Source organism: Balaenoptera borealis (assembly GCF_965194805.1).
Source record: "Balaenoptera borealis genome assembly, chromosome: 12".
NCBI classification, from domain to species: Eukaryota; Metazoa; Chordata; class Mammalia; order Artiodactyla; family Balaenopteridae; genus Balaenoptera; species Balaenoptera borealis.
The window spans coordinates 81,665,254-81,682,741 of NC_138869.1; the positions used below are offsets into that span (position 1 = coordinate 81,665,254).

A 17,488-nucleotide genomic window follows, 5' to 3' on the forward strand; every position below is an offset into this window, starting at 1 on the left:
CCCGTGCTCCACAACAAGAGAAGCCACCACAATGAGAAGCCCACGCACCACAACGAAGAGTAGCCCCCACTCGCCGCAATTAGAGAAAGCCTGCACGCAGCAACAAAGACCCAACGCAGCCAAAATAAATAAATAGATAAATATATTAAAAAAAAAAAAAAAAAGGAAGGATCTTGGTCTTCTCCTTTGGGTATATAAAAAAGGGATTGCTAAATTATATGGTAGTTCTACTTTTACTTTTTGAGAAACTTCCATACTGTTTTCCATAGTGGGTGCACCATTTAAATTGCCACTCCCACTAACAGTGTACAAGGATTTCCTTTTCTCCACATCCGCATCACCATTTACTTATTTTTTTTATGATAGCCATCCTAATAGGGGTGAATGATATTGCACTGTTGTTTTGATCTGCATTTCCCTGATAATTGGTGATATGATGCATCTTTTCATATACCTATTGGCCATTTACACATCCACTCTGGAAAAAACGTCTATTCAGGTCCTTTACCTATTTTTAAATCAGGTTGTTTTTATGTTCTTGAGTTATATGAGTCTCATATATTTTGCATGTTAATTCCTTACTAGATATGTGGTTTGCAGACATTTTCTCCCGTTCCATAGTTGCCTTTTCATTTTGTTGATTATTTCCTTTGCTGTGCAGAAGCTTTTTAGTTTGATGTAGCCCCACTTGTTTATCTTTGCTTTCATTTCCTGAGCTTTTGATGTCATAGCGAAATATTAATGTATTGCCAAGGCCAAATCAGTATTTTAAGGAGATATCTGCACTCCCATGTTCACTGCAGCATTATTCATGATACCCAAGTTATGGAAACAACGTTAAGTGTCCACTGAAAGATGAACAGATAAAGAAGATGTATAATATACACACACACACGAATATTACATTATTCATAAAAAAAAGGGCATCTTGCCATTATAGAGGAACCTAGAAAATATTATGGTAAGTGACATAAGCCAGACCCAGAAAGAAAAAAATGCATGACCTCACCTATATGTGGAATCTGAAAAATTCAGCTACATAGAAGCCGGAAGTAGAACAATGGTTACCAGGGGCAGGGAGGTGGGAGAAATGAGGAGATACTGATCAACAGGTACAAAGTTACAGTTACGTAGGATAAATAAGTCTAGAGATCTAATGTACAGCATGATGACTATAGTTTGTGATACTGTGTGGAGACTGGAAATCTGCTGAGAGAGTAGATTTCGGGTGCCCTTATCAAACACACACAAAACGTAACTATGTGAAGAGAAGATACATTAATTAGCTTGATTGTAGTAATCATTTTACTATGTATATGCATGTCAAGTCACGCTGTACACCTTAAATATATACAATTTTTATCAAAAAATGAAATTAAAGTAGGGAATCAACATGATAAGAAAAGCAGAGCTCTCAGGCTTTATGTCTGAGACATAAATGAGTAACATCAGTGTCAAATATGTAACGAACTAAATTCAAGCGTAGAAGAGCGTGTGATCACTTTTATCTTAGTCTCAAATCTGTGTGTTCCTGAGAGTGGATATGAAATGGTTACATTTTAAAATAATACATGACTATAACCAATGGGGGTGTACCGTTAATATTGCCTACTGGACACACCGAGGTCTTTGTAATATTGTAGAAAAAGTGGGGCTACAGATGAAAAGTAGAAGTTAAAAGAGGTTAAATAACCGTCTGCGGTTACACTTCAAAGGTAACACTGATAGTTTTAAAGCCCTAATTTTCTTTTTCATGCCTGCTTTGTTGTCGACATTGTTGTGTAACAATGCTTTCTCATATCAGGCTCCTCTTCTCCAGGGGTCCACCACATCCACCTCCCCACCCCGTACCCCTGATACCATGCATTCAGGTATCATATATCTTCCACTGGCCGGCCTCCCCCCTTTTTTGACCTCATCTATCATCCGTAGTTCAAGGTCTAATTAAAGTTCTACTTTGTTCATGCAACTGTAGCCACTCCAATCTGTAGTAATCATTACATTTCCTGTACCACCAATGAACTTTTAAGCTATACGGAATGAATTAACGCATAATTACCATGTCATTAAACCATTTGATAGTTTGGTAACCCTAAATAGATGGAAAACTCCACCAGCAAGGCTGGGACACATATATGCTATATTAGCACACAGCAAAGAACAGAGTACATATTGGAAATACAGTACACAATACTTTCTTATTGACTCAATGATTCACTTATTCTTTCATTCATTCATTCATTCATTCATGTCAGTGATGATTGCAAATGCATATTCTCTGTATATTAAAAGTTGCAGAGGACTTCTGATTCTGGTACTGAAGACAGAAATGGGACCAGACTTACCCTCCCACATTAAACAACTAGAAAACCAGATAAAACACGTATAAAACAACATTTTTGTCAGATATCGGACCAGAGGCAGTGTAAGACTCTGCCCTTTGAGAAAACAGGACTGAGGTGAGTCCTATAATTACTTTGCTTTCTTGAGGCACTTTCCAGACCACAATGAAGAGAAGGGAAACAAAGTGAGTCAGGCAGTCTTGCTGAATTAAGAAAAGATTCGATTTCAGGGAAGTTAAGTTGCCTAAAACTTGTGGGGCAGAATCTCTCAGGGAAAGAAACTACAGGGAGAGAAAGCTACCCAGACATGTTAAGAGGGTTGCCTTCGAGTCTCAGACCGAGTACCGATTTATCCATGAATGCCACAGGTGAGCAGTAAGCCAAACAAATTCTCTGAGTTTCTACAGGGATGGAACAGTTTGTGTTTGCACCAGTCAAAAGGCCTCCAGACATATGGAGCTTTAGGCACAGTCCCAAAAGTGGTATCGCTTTGTAGTGGGACCCAGCCACATACTAAAAGTTTCTCTGAACTTGTCCTAGCAAATCTTAAATGCAAGCCTTAAAGAACCAAACTGATTCAAAGGGACTTAGCTGTGTCCCAGAAGAAACCCCAACAGTGTTTAAAGGAACAACACAACACCCAGGACCCAACAAATTGAAATTCACAGTGCACAGCAACCAATTAAAAACAAAAGCACCAAGCATGCAAAGCAGAGAAAGATGACCTATATGCAATCTGAAGAAAAGTCAACTAATAGAAAAGACACTGAAATATCAGACGATGCATTTAATAGATGATGATGTAAAAATCTGTGATAATATGATCTATATTTTAAGAATATAGAGGAAAACTTAGGAATGATTAGGAGAGAAATAAAAATATAAATAAAGCCAAATGGAACTATTAGAGATAAAGTATATTATCTGAAATACGAAGTACACTGTATTTTTGTATATAGTGTGAGGTATGGGTTGAGGTTCCTTTTCTTTTTTTTTTTTGCATATGGATGTCTAATTGTCTCAGAACCATTTGCTGGAAAGACTATTCTTCACTGAATTGACTTTGCACCTTTACTGAAAATCAATTAATCACATATATGTGTGAACGTTTTATCTCTGGACCTTATTGTCCCATTGATTTATGTATCTAGTCTTTCTCCAATACCACACTTCCTTGATTGACTGTAGCTTTAAGATATGAAACCAGCTACTGTGAGTATCCAACTTTGGATGGCATTTTAATCATTAGAGCATTGCTAACTTTCAATGCACAAATGCAAAAAAAATGAAGTATTGTCAGACATATATTTAGTCAGAAAATATGGTCTTGCTCAGCTTATTGACACTCAAAAATTTAAGATGAAAAGGACAAGTTAATTCTGTTAAAAACATAACAAATAGTTAGCTTTGATCTGAGTAAGAATCTTTCAAATATCTATTTGATGGGTTTTTTTTAGTTGTTTTCTTTCAAGTGAGAAAAACATATTAATTCTTTGCAGGTTTCTTTTATTTTGGACATTTATGCCTATTAATTCTCCTTCAATTTTCATTCCAATTATAAATCCCAAGATGATTTCAGACCTAGGTTTTTCTATTATATTTATTATTGACTGTTTCATTTTCAAAATTACGCAATTTCATCCTAATTCATTTCATCAAGGTATCATTTACATATCTGCTCATTCTTACATACTGAAGGGCTGAGAAATGAGTAAATATCTTTGGAGAAAAGAAATATGATGAAATTAAATATGTAGTAAGACAAAATGACAAAATTTCTTATGTGAATTTAAAATATAAAATGAAAACATAACTAAGGCACGTAGTTAAATTCATGCGAGAAGCATACAATGACTATGGTTGTCACTGTAAAACAGAGAAAGAAATGTGAAGTCAACACCTTTTGTTTTATTCATTTACTGAGTTGCTCTTTGCAGCAAATACATTAAAACCAAGATCGATTTTGAATAAAATTCATATTTGGTCAGTTGCACTGTCTATGGCAATAATACTATACAACATTGAAAAGAATGATTCCTAATTATTAAATTGAGTACAAAAAAATGCTGTTCCCAGCTCCATGTTTTAAAACAGGGATCCCTTACAACAGAAAATATATATATATTTCCACACTGGCTTTCTGAAGAGGAATTCTCACTAAACTATTTGTCTTACAAATTAAATTTGTTAAGCAGAAAGTAGAGCCAAAGCAGAATTCTCCTGCTCAAAGTTCTTGTTTACGTTTGTTTTTTGTCATTTCACTCAGCCTCCAGTTTCTAAACCTAAACCCTAGGCCATCAATCAACAGCACACACTCAAAGCCTAGACTCACTAGAAAAGAAAAGTAGTAGGAGTGATGAGGAAAACATTTCTCTTCCTTAATATTGAGATTGTGTAATAATAAGCTTTTCTTCTATATTGTTCCGGCAGTTAACATATTAGACTTTCAGTTTTGGGAGACTTTTCCTATGCCATAGCTATTCAGTAGCCTTTACATTTCTCTGGCCATTTTTCTTTTCTCTCAGTGTATCATTTTATATTTACCTCTCTGTTTAACATCAAACTTCTTGGAAAATTTCTGGTTTGATTTTAGCTTTTTGTACAAATTTTATATTCCCATACAGATCTAGAATTCAATAACACGTATTTGATGGAGCACTAGCAATGAGCAAGGGACTTTTTGGAATGTGCTGTAACAGGCAAAATATTTGAATAGACACCTCAAGATAAAGATATATAACTGGTCAATAAACACAAAAAAAAAGATGTTCAACATCAGTTGTCCTGAGGAAAATGTAAATAAAAACCATAGTGAGATTCCACTATGCACATTTTGTTACAACTAAAAGAAAAAAATACCAAATATCTAGTAGAAATGTAGAGTTACTGCGAACAGCATACGCTGCTGTTGGGAGTGTAAAATGGCACAACCATTTTAAAATTGTTTGACAGTTACCTATTAAATTTCACATACACTTACCATATGGCCCAAGAATTTTACTCCTAGATTTTAGTCAAGAGAAATAAAACTTTGTCCACACAAGGATGTGTACCTGAAGCTTTATTCATCATAACCAAAAACTAGAAGCTGTGGTATATCCATAAAGTCAATACTGTACTACTTAGAAATAAAGGGAACAAACTACGAATATATGCAACGAGATGGGTGAATTTGAAAAGCTTGTTGAACAAATGAAGCCAAATGCAAAATAAAATTCAGTGTATGATTCCACTTGTAAAAAATTATAATGAAAATGGAAATGAAAAAAATCTGAAAAAGAATAGATATGTCTACATATAACTGAATTACTTAGCTGTACACCTGAAACACTGTAAATCAACTACACTTCAATAAAGTAATAAAAATATTTAAAAAAAAAAAAAGAAATTATAGGACAGGCCAAACCAATCTATAATCTCAGAGAGATTAGATGTTACCTGGGGTTGGTATAGGATTGGACTGACTGCAGAGGAACAGAGGAGACATTTTAGTGGGGATAAAATTTAATTCACAAGTTGACAACAAAGGCATATATGTTTGTCCAAGTTTATCAAATTCTACATTTAAAATTGATATATTTTATGTTAATTTTATGTGTTAATTTTATGAAAAAGATACTCTTAAAATTGAATTTAAAAGTAAAAAATAATTGTGACAGAGCTCCTAGCAAGCAGCCACCATTGGAATTTACTTAGGACATCTTTGCTTCAAAGTTTAAAGATGTTACAGGCATGCTTCCAGCACCTGAACCCATAAAAAGTCACTTACGTACAGATGGTAATTGAAGGTGTTGTTTGGATACGAACAGATGGAAAGAGTATATAGGATAATGTGACAATTTCCTTACCCATTTGGTTTGGTTCTTATCTTAAACTACCCTGAAATACAGTTTGCACTTAAGACTTTCCTATACAGATGAACGCAGAAAAGTTGGAACATTTGGGGGATAATTTGAATTAAAAAGAGAGAGAACTTCAATAAAAAGGGAGAAAACCTCAACAGAATTAGAATAAATGAAAAGTTTGAAATCCAAATAGATTTGCAATATTTAGAAGTTATTGGATTTGGAAGTGAAAGCTTAAAAACTGGCTACGAGAATGCACTGAGGAACCTGCCCTCCTTTCTGAAGGCTAAATGGCAAATAACAGCAGGGATTATACCACAGGATTTAAGAGTAGGACATCCATGACAAATAACATTTTTTTTTTCTTTCTGTTATGCACGTCATCAGAAATATTCTTGGGATTGGGTTTTTCCAAGGACCATAAAAAGAAATCTAAAACACCAGAAAACCCATGACAGCTTTCAGTTCACAAATGAGAAAATACACTCCAAATACCAGCATCTCATCTTGTCACACTGTTGCTTTGGACATTCCTGATTAGAGCTAAGGAAATTGAAGGCTAGCCACCAATGAGGGTGTTCTCACCGCAAACCCACAACGTCCATGGCTCTATTTATGCACAGCACACTATTTTGTCAAACCTAATACAAAACAGAAAGAAGACAGTGTTTTTATACAAAATGGAAACTAACCAAGGTCTCCAAATAAAGGACTGTACTTGCGACCTCCCGATCAGAGTCTCCCAGGTTGCACACATTTATTACTTTAAAGAAAAGAACATTCATGTGTGATACAATAAAAATTAAAATTCATCGGATTTTAAAAAAAATATGTTTTAACCACTTCAGAAAAAAGAAATAATCAATATGGAGAGACTAGTTACTTTTTGAAATGCAGTTTTTTGGAAGTGTTTTGATATTTCAGAGACTCCTGGGCAAAATAAGATGAATGATAAATAAAGAAGTTGATGACATTTGCCTTCATCATCCTTTTTCTTAACTTTTAGCATTATTTTCCAGTTTCATTTGTTCCAACTCTAGTTTCCTATGCTTTCCTGTACCCGCCTACAAACAGTGTAAAGTCTTGTTTCTCTGCCCTTGAGTCAATTCAATAGGGTTAAGCGACTGTCATTCTTTTCCTTCCAATTAGAATAAAACTAAGAAAATCTAGCCTGGGTTTAATCTTCTCTTAAATGTAGACTTCCATTCATAAACTGGAAGAGAACACTTTCAAAGCGTTTCTCAGTTTCCTTCCTGCCTTCCTGCCTTTCTCTCTCTCTCCTTCCTTTTCTCCTCCCTTCCCTCCTTCATTTTTATCTACAAAACAAAACAGGCACATATTCTTGCCCCACATTTCAAAGAAGGAGCCTGAGGCTCAGGAAATACTTATGATTTCCTCTCCCTGCCCAAGGTCACATAGGTTAGACTGTGAGATTATTATCAAGGCCATTCACACTCTATTTATTCATTTAGGATGTAAATACTAAATTCCCATAGGTACCTGGAACTCTCCAAGGCAGTGGAGAAGGGGGTGGTGAATGAGAAAGACCCAGGCTTCCCCCTCCAGCGGTCCAGCAAGGCAGATGGGCAATGAGCAAGCACCTGTGAAGGTGAGAAGATGTATGAAGGAAATTTACAAAGTGCATTGTAAGTGAATAACAATGGGACACAACAGACCTTTGGGATCAAGGAAGTTATCCTCTGAGAAAATGGTGCTTCAGTTGAGACCTGAAGAAAAAGTCCAAGTGAGATAAAAAGTGAGTATGGAGAAGGGGGTATTAAATTTAAGGGAGCAGAAGGTAATCCGAGTGCATGGAAAACCTGGAAAGTGAAAGATGTTCTGTAGAAACAGAACTTACTCGGGTGAGAGGTCCCCGAGCTTTACACCTGTTTTCCCTCTGTCTGAATGCTCTGTCCCCAGATGGACTTGTGGCTCATTGCTTCTCCTCATTCAGGTCTTGCCTCAAATGCTCAAGTCTTCTTTGATTATGTAATTTAAAAGGAAACACTCCCGGCCCTCCTTATTTTCCTCTAGTCTGCATTATCTTTTGACATGATGTATGCCTCTGTCTCTGCCCCTCATCTAGAATGGAAGTCCTGTGAGAGCAGGCGATCTGAACTGCCTTGTTCTCCACAGTAGTCTCTACACCGTCAAGAGGAACTAGTGCCTGGTACGCAGTAAGCCAACATGTGTCAACAAGTAGAAAGAAATGAAGACCAGCACATAGGTAGGGGCAGACCTTTCACAACGTCATACGCTATGAAAATAATTTTCTTCTTTAACAACAATGAAACAGCTTGTAGATAGATTTAAATATTTTATGTATTTATTTGGTTGCATGGGCTCTTAGGTGTGGCAGGTGGACTCCTTAGTTGCAGCAGGCGGGCTCCTTAGTTGCCATTCCAGGGCTACTTAGTTGTGGCTCACCAGCTCCTTAGTTGTGGCACATGGGCTCCTTAGTTGTGGCATGCAAACTCTTAGTTGCAGCAGGCATGTGGGATATAGTTCCCTGACCAGGGATCAACCTGGGCCCCCTGCATTGGGAGTGTGGAGTCTTAGCCACGGGTGCCACCAGGGAAGTGCCCCAATTGTAGATAGATTTAAAAAAGGAAGTAACAATTTGTTTTCAAAAAAAGAATACTTTGTTTCTAATGTGGAGATTGGCCCCAAATGGGCAGAAATGTATGTCGGGGAGGGTAGCAAGGAATTCATTGTAGTGACTGAAGGCCACAGATGCTAAGAAAATGTTAAAAAGTTACAGACAGCAACCAGGGATTGGAAAAATGAAATGCAAGGTCCACGCTGGAAAGGGCCTTGTGTGCCCAACTACAGAGCTTGAACTTAGCTTTGCAGACAGGGTAGTGCTATTCTAGGCAACTCTACGAGGGAGAGTGATATTTCTTAATTTGGAAAGATGATTCTGATAGCAGTATCTAAAGAGTTGAATCAGGGCTTGATATGAATGAATGTGCCAAATGGAGATAAGTGACTTGTTTAAGGTTATACAACCAATACATAGCAGAGTTGAAATCCTGGCTTTAAACGTAATGTTACTGCCACTATGCTACCTGTTTGTTATGATAATATTGTATAATAGTAATAGTGATGACATCACATCTAGTTGGATGGTAAATTACATCTGTACATAATCTCATGTATTCCTCACAGTAATCTTGTAAGGTAAGTACTATCATTTCATAGATGTGTGTGTGTGTACACATCCCCACCCATCCACACAAGCTGAGTGATGCAGGAAGCATGGGTCCCCAGCCACCAAGTCCAGAAGACCCACACCACTTTCAAACGGCCTTCTCCTACTCGTCCCAATCTTTGCCTGAAGGTGGCACTGAAGCTGGTGCTTTTGTTTCTTTTCCCTGTAATTAATGCCTTCTCATTCCCCTTGTTCAAGCAGACAATTCCTTTGGGGTTTCCCTTGATCCAAGAGTCTTGAGTAAGGTACCCATTCCCTGGCAATTTGAGTCCTGGAGAATGTATGGAGCTGATTAAATACACACGGTTTGGTGATATTACTACTTTTATTACACAGAAGCAGAGATCACAAAAAATAGCGTGAGTCACATGAAGCCATTTCATGGAGGGGGAAACGGAAGCTCAGAGAAAGAAAATAATTTAAGGCAAACAAAACAACCATCTTACCACAAAAAACAAAAACAAGTTCTTTTTGAGGTCACGATCTATAATCTTCCTATTACATCACCTTACTTTCATAATATCGTCTTACAAAATAGGTTAAAGTATAACATACTTTAGAAAGATTTTAAGTTTCAGTTTTATACTGGAAAGTTTCAGTTATAAGGAAAATTCACTTATGTTAAATGCTTTATTCCCATTCGGGATGGATTATTACAGAAAGGGAAATGCTTACACAAACTACACTTTTGTGAAATTAAATCTGTATCCACTTATGTCAAAAAGGAGAAATCGTCCAAAGTAACTCAATCTCTCCATTTTCATGATAGTTCAGATGATAAGGAAATAGAGTATTAACCCTTGCTTATATAACTTGTCTCCTACTGGGAGGCAAGATTGTGATTGTTAGGCAAATCACATTTGCCTGGAAGCTATTTCAGAAAATATTTCTCTAACGGGTGATGTAATTCGCCATTTCACAAACATTTGTGTTTTATCGTGAGTGATTCTCACGTTTTATTGAGACGCTGGATGCTTATTATGAAATTAGTTTTGGCTCCACAGAGTTATCATCATCGTTATTTAAGAAACATTGGCTCAACATCGTCCTCAGTGGTGAAAAACTGAAACCATTTCCACTAAGATCAGGAACAAGACAAGGTTGCCCACTCTCACCACTGTTATTCAACATAGTTTTGGAAGTTTTAGCCACAGCAATCAGAGAAGAAAAAGAAATAAAAGGAATCCAAATCGTAAAAGAAGTAAAGCTGTCACTGTTTGCAGATGACATGATACTATACATAGAGAATCCTAAAGATGCTACCAGAAAACTACTAGAGCTAATCAATGAATTTGGTAAAGTAGCAGGATACAAAATTAATGCACAGAAATCTCTAGCATTCCTACACACTAATGATGAAAAATCTGAAAGTGAAATTAAGAAAACACTCGCATTTACCACTGCAACAAAAAGAATAAAATATCTAGGAATAAACCTACCTAAGGAGACAAAAGACCTGTATGCAGAAAATTATAAGACACTGATGAAAGAAATTAAAGATGATACAAATACATGGAGAGATATACCATGTTCTTGGATTGGAAGACCCAACATTGTGAAAATGACTCTACTACCCAAAGCAATCTACAGATTCAATGTAATCCCTATCAAACTACCACTGGCATTTTTCACAGAACTAGAACAAAAAATTTCACAATTTGTATGGAAACACAAAAGACCCCGAATAGCCAAAGCAATCTTGAGAAAGAAAAACGGAGCTGGAGGAATCAGGCTCCCTGACTTCAGACTATACTACAAAGCTACAGTAATCAAGACAGTATGGTACTGGCACAAAAACAGAAACACAGATCAATGGAACAGGATAGAAAGCCCAGAGATAAACCCACGCACATATGGTCACCTTATCTTTGATAAAGGAGGCAAGAATATACAGTGGAGAAAAGACAGCCTCTTCAATTAGTGGTGCTGGGAAAACTGGACAGCTACATGTAAAAGAATGAAATTAGAACACTCCCTAACACCATACACAAAAATAAACTCAAAATGGATTAAAGACCTAAATGTAAGGCCAGACACTATCAAACTGTTAGAGGAAAACAGGCAGAACACTCTATGACATAAATCACAGCAAGATCCTTTTTGACCCACCTCCTAGAGAAATGGAAATAAAAACAAAAATAAACAAATGGGACCTAATGAAACTTAAAAGCTTTTGCACAGCAAAGGAAACCATAAACAAGACAAAAAGACAACCCTCAGAATGAGAGACAATATTTGCAAATGAAGCAACTGATAAAGGATTAATCTCCAAAATTTACAAGCAGCTCTTGCAGCGCAATATCAAAAAAACAAAAAACCCAATCCAAAAATGGGCAGAAGACCTAAACAGACATTTCTCCAAAGAAGATATACAGATTGCCAACAAACACATGAAAGAATGCTCAACATCATTAATCATTAGAGAAATGCAAATCAAAACTACAATGAGATATCATCTCACATCGGTCAGAATGGCCATCATCAAAAAATCTACAAACAATAAATGCTGGAGAGGGTGTGGAGAAAAGGCAACCCTCTTGCACTGTTGGTGGGAATGTAAATTGATACAGCCACTATGGAGAACAGTATGGAGGTTCCTTAAAAAACTAAAAATAGAACTACCATACAACCCAGCAATCCCATTACTGGGCACGTACCCTGAGAAAACCATAATTCAAAAAGAGTCATGTACCAAAATGTTCATTGCAGCTCTATTTACAATAGCCAGGACATGGAAACAACCTAAGTGTCCATCGACAGATGAATGGATAAAGAAGATGTGGCACATATATACAATGGAATATTACTCAGCCATAAAAAGAAACGAAACTGAGTTATTTGTAGTGAGGTGGATGGACCTAGAGTCTGTCATACAGAGTGAAGTAAGTCAGAAAGAGAAAAACAAATACCATATGCTAACACGTATATATGGAATCTAAGAAAAAAAAAAATGGTCATGAAGAACCTAGGGGCAAGATGGGAACAAAGACACAGACCTACTAGAGAATGGACTTGAGAATATGGGGAGGGGGAAGGGTAAGCTGTGACAAAGTGAGAAAGTGGCATGGACAAATATACACTACCAAACGTAAAATAGATAGCTAGTGGGAAGCAGCCGCATAGCACAGGGAGATCAGTTCAGTGCTTTGTGACCAACTAGAGGGGTGGGATAGGGAGGGTGGGAGAGAGGGAGATGCAAGAGGGAAGAGATATGGAACATACGTATATGTATAACTGATTCACTTTGTTATAAAGCAGAAACTAACACACCATTGTAAAGCAATTATACTCCAATAAGATGTTAAAAAAAAAAGAATATAAAAAAAAAGAAACATTGGCTCCTGTTTAGAGGTCAAAGCACGAAAATGATTTGGCTTCTGTGCTTGTGCCCAAAACAATTAGTTATAAATAGATTCCACCTCCTCTTTGGTGAAGAGCAAACATAGCAGGTGGTCTCAAAAGCCCATGGCAGCCAAGAAAAGTTGAATAAGTTGAACAATGTCTGTCGTGTGCAAAGATGCCAGGTCTGGAAGGGGTGACGGGGCTGAAACCCAGCCAACATTCAACCTGCAGTCATCAAGAAAGAGTAACTTTTTTCCAATTTGTCCAGTGTCTTGGCAGAGGCTGATGAGCTATGCGACCTTGGGCGAACACTCTCAAACTCAATTTCTCAACCGTAAAATAATAATGACAATACTTAGACCATAAAATGCACATTATGTAATCACATTGTAAATGCTATACTCAAGCACACGTGTGTCCTCATTCACAATTTTAATTTAATTGGCCCTTTTCCTAGATAATAACCTGTCTCTCTTCCCTTGAGAAAATACTATTTCCTGATAGTTATTTTTGGTAAAATATCATTACCTGATATTATTCTTTAGCAAAACAAGTTCTGCTCCCAATTTGTTAAAATTGGTTCCATCTTAAAAAATTTATTTTGGTAAATGGTGATGTTATGAATAATTTATGGACAAGTTAACACAACAGCTAGCATACCTAGAAGTGAATCTTAAGTGGCTTCTAGCATATATATTTGATTTAGTTAGAAGCAAAAAATGTGGTCAAAAAATCTGTTCAAATGCACACTGTAATAAAAGATGCAATGTAAATTTCTATCAATTCATTTCCCACATAAAAATATATCTCTAAGCGGGCATTGCTTTTCCCATTTTGCTCTAGTTTAACAGAGAACCCAGTACACATTCGAATTATCCAGAAATAATCCACTCAAATGAAAAGCTCAGGGAGCTATGCAAATTTCATTGAAAAGATTGCAGTAACTTTGTAAGATGTTTACATTAGCCACCCTACAGCAAATTTCTCAAAACAGGCAGGTCTAACTCCCAAATCCTCTAGTCTCCAGAAGACAGTCAATAGGATTAATTTCCTTCACTATTACCCCATGCAGCCCCTACCTGAACCCCCTACCCTGAACCATTTTTCAGGTTTCTTATTTCTCCTGCTTCCCCAGACTGCAATTGGCTCCTTACTTTATTACACAGAGCAATTCAGCAAACTTGCACACCCACACCTACTCCACAGCTATCCAAGCAGGGACCCCCCATTTATCCAGGACCCATTTCTCCTTAAAATAGCACAGAGGATGAGGAGGAGGAGGAGGATAAAATCTTGACGCTTAGATACATGCATTTTCTTACTTTATTCATTGGACAAGATTTTATCGAGTTTTCCTTTCATTTTTCTGAAGTCCATCTGGCAACCCATAGAGGACGTATTCACTGCATTTTAAATGTATTTCTGCTGCCGAGGCTAAGTTCATTCTTTGGCATCCAGTGGCTTCCGTCAAATACTTCAAAGAGTCAGGCAATGTGAACTCTTCAGTTTGCTTGCAGTGACCTACAACTGTAGAAGGTGGGATTTGGGGAGATTCTTCCCAAAGGCTCTTTGATGGTTTTGGATTCATCCAGGAGATTCTTCGGAGAAGACGGTTCCTAGCTGCCAGTCCCAACGATTCTCCCATAGCTGGGGGGTCAGGAGATGTGCGTGGACATAGAGGTGCTATAGGGCATAAAAGACCTCGGAATTTTTATACTATTCATTCACTACATGCTCTTCCCCAAGACAGTTAAAAAAATGATTACTTATGACACTTTGCAGACATGTATGTTGAGCAATAAATTTTTAGGCTGGTTGAACTAGGGCACAGATGGCGCTGGTGTAAAAATCTTTCTGCATGTTATATATACACAAAAGATGTGTTTGTATCCATATCTATGCACAGATATATTTGTTTTATGGAAGGAGGAGAAAAGGCAAGTTTTTTTCTTATCCCAATGATTCAGGAGAAAATTAAGGGATGGGATATATATGTGCACGTGGTTGTTGGTGTTTTGCTGAAAGCCTTTCTTTCGGTTTCAAGGTTCGTAGGATTCGCTGGCAAAATAACCACTCTACACTCAGTTAAACAAGAATTTAGAGAGAGTTTATTGAATTAACAAAGATTACAGTATACTAATCAAGAAAAGAATAGTATAACTAACTAAGAAAGAATAGTAAAGACAGAGCTTTGTATGTCACTGAATTGGGGAAGCACCTACATCCAGATCCAAGCAGCACTGGGAAGTCCCTTGAACAGCAATCTGGAGTCCAAGTTGGGAAGGTCCCAGGCGGTGCGTCCAACCCACAGGTGAGACTTCAGTTTGCCACTCCAAGGAGCCCAGCTTTTAGCACCAGGTCGCAGGCTGATAACAATGTATGTACAAGTTTGCAGCTCTGGCTGTTGTCATAAATGCCTTGGTCTTACCTCGTAAGTCTTGGAATGTTCTTGATCCCCGCGGGGCTGGCCAGACCCTCAAGGTGCAAGAAATCCCATGACTTACTCCCTGTCTTATCTAATGGTTTACAGTGTGTGCTGGCGCCACCCCTGCTGGCCTGGGTGTAGCTCAGCAGTTTGGCATGCAGCCAGCTTTAGCGTCATTGTCGAGTCAGAGAGAGGCCTAGTGCCACCTCTGAAGCTGGAACAAGACTACTGGACTACCTTCCCCAACAGCTGGGTGGGGGAAAGTTATGCAAAATTATGAAACCTTGGGTACAAACAGAACTGCTTTCTGGCCCGGTAAAGAGTGCGGCAAAGAGCTGGGGAAGAGGAAGTCTTCACCTTAGCGTGGAACCCAGAACCCCCTTCACGTGGTGAAGGTGTGACAGTCGAGAAAAGCAAACGAAAGCACGGGTCACATAAAGAGAAGTGGCTGTGATGTGGATTCTTCAAGGAGCTTTTTATTTAATGAAAAAAGACAGTAATAGTTGATAACATTTCTTGAGCTAAAGCCACAAAGTGACAAGTATCCAGAACCTCTGTGAAGAATGTTGACGTCCGCCCAGGATTGGAAGTTGAGGACACTGCAGAGTGGGAGGAGGAGACTTGGATTACGTCAATTTCCCTGGTAAGGACTCAGAGCCCCAAACTGCTCTCATTTACACCTAAAAGTTGTATTTCCCATGGATGCACTGGCCTGGAAAAATATGTGCAACTTGGGTTTTAGATAAGAAAGGAAACTAGATTTATGAACCAAAAATTGGAAAACAATGATAGTCCATTAGGTAAATGTAACAAATACACCTCCTTTTCCTTGGAACCTCTGTTTCACCCACAGCTGGTAATATACGAAATCACTTTAGAAGTAGAAATAATTTTGACTAAGATTGATGACTAAAGTTTTGGTTGCTCCAGCTGACAAATATTGAACCTGTACAAAAAGCTAGGGAAGCAGTTTCTCCAAAAAAGAGGAGATCCAGTCAGGGTGTTTTCTTTGGTTTGTGCTTCCTCCCTGTATTAGTAACCATTTTAAAGGTGAAATATTACTGTTCATTTTTTTCCCTTATACTTTGTCTACTTTTGAAATCCTAGGTAATAAAAGTAACTCTCTACTTCCAGAATATTTGTGCCAGAAAAGCTATAAATAATGGTTATTAGAAAAAAAATTGTCCCAAACTTGATCTGGGACAAAAACTTTTTGCTTAATGTAATTGACAACCTCTTTCTTGGCAGGTAAAATTCTTAAGAAATTATCTGCTATACTTTACTAGGATTAAAATGTGTTCAAGGAAACGAATCATCCCATCCCTCCTGGCTATCAGTCAACACTCTAGAAACGTTTAATCAACCTCTTTTCTTTCAGTAAATACTCTGACAATGTTTATCTTGCCAACCTCTTGTCCCAGAAAATGTCCCTACCAAGAAGGAAAATGTTGAATTAATCTATTGCACAGTAAGTTTGTATTAAAACTTTGATATGTTCATCAAACTAAATTGCCTGAAATTATTTTCAGTGATGTCGTTCAAGTGTCCGATATCACTCATGCACACGTGCACATATAGCCCTCACATTAGGAATGCATATTAATATAAAGAATAACTGGAAAATTAAACGGAGGTTACTTCTTAGAGCCCCAGGATTTCTCCAGGTTTCTCCTCTTTTTTCAGAATAGAAGTTACTTTTCTTTGACACTTTCAGTTTCATGTGAACCTATTTATAGCTTGGGTTCATCTATCTGTCTCTCAAAGCAAAGGGAAGGGAGTCTTAGACATTTTACATTTTAGAGAATACAGGCTAAAAGAGGAACCTATGAACTTAAATTTGTTAATGCACTAAAATGCATTCTTCAATCGTCAATTTTAATCTCTCTCTCCAGTCACTGCTAAATAGAAAAGCATTTTCTCTGCGATATTCTGTAGATGCAGTCATACACACACATATCTAACCCTCTCCCAACTTTCCAAGCTTAAAAAAAAACAAAAACTCAAAGCATTAAAGTGTTCAAGGTATCCTAGCCTGGGAAGTCTTATAGGCATGGTTAAAATTAATTTATAACCTGAAAATTCCATCTTATACAAGAGTGTGTCTTCAGGCCATCTTAGAGCACCTAATATTCTGCCCAACGGTATTGGCTCAAATTGGCCTTATCAAGTTCAAAAGCCTCCAAATTATTGCCCTCGGGGATCACACAACTGAGACTAGTTATTTTGAAAAACATGCTAGCTTTACTTACTTTGCTATTTTTAATGTACATTTCTAGCACATCATCCAAACCATTGCTGGCATTTTGTAGGGAGCTGAAACATT

General features: G+C 37.4%; 2 long non-coding RNA genes across 2 annotated transcripts in view; one reads left to right on the forward strand and one right to left on the reverse strand.

Moving 5' to 3' along the window:
* The window catches only part of LOC309608189, a 154,285-nt gene extending 145,715 nt beyond the window's left edge, over positions 1–8,570 (reverse strand). Inside the window, exon 1 of the long non-coding RNA XR_014232713.1 lies at positions 7,688–8,570. This is a non-coding gene — a long non-coding RNA (uncharacterized lncRNA). The remainder of the gene's footprint in view (positions 1–7,687) is intronic.
* Positions 1–17,488, forward strand: part of LOC309608195 — a 775,896-nt gene that overhangs the window by 633,868 nt on the left and 124,540 nt on the right. The window lies entirely within an intron of this gene.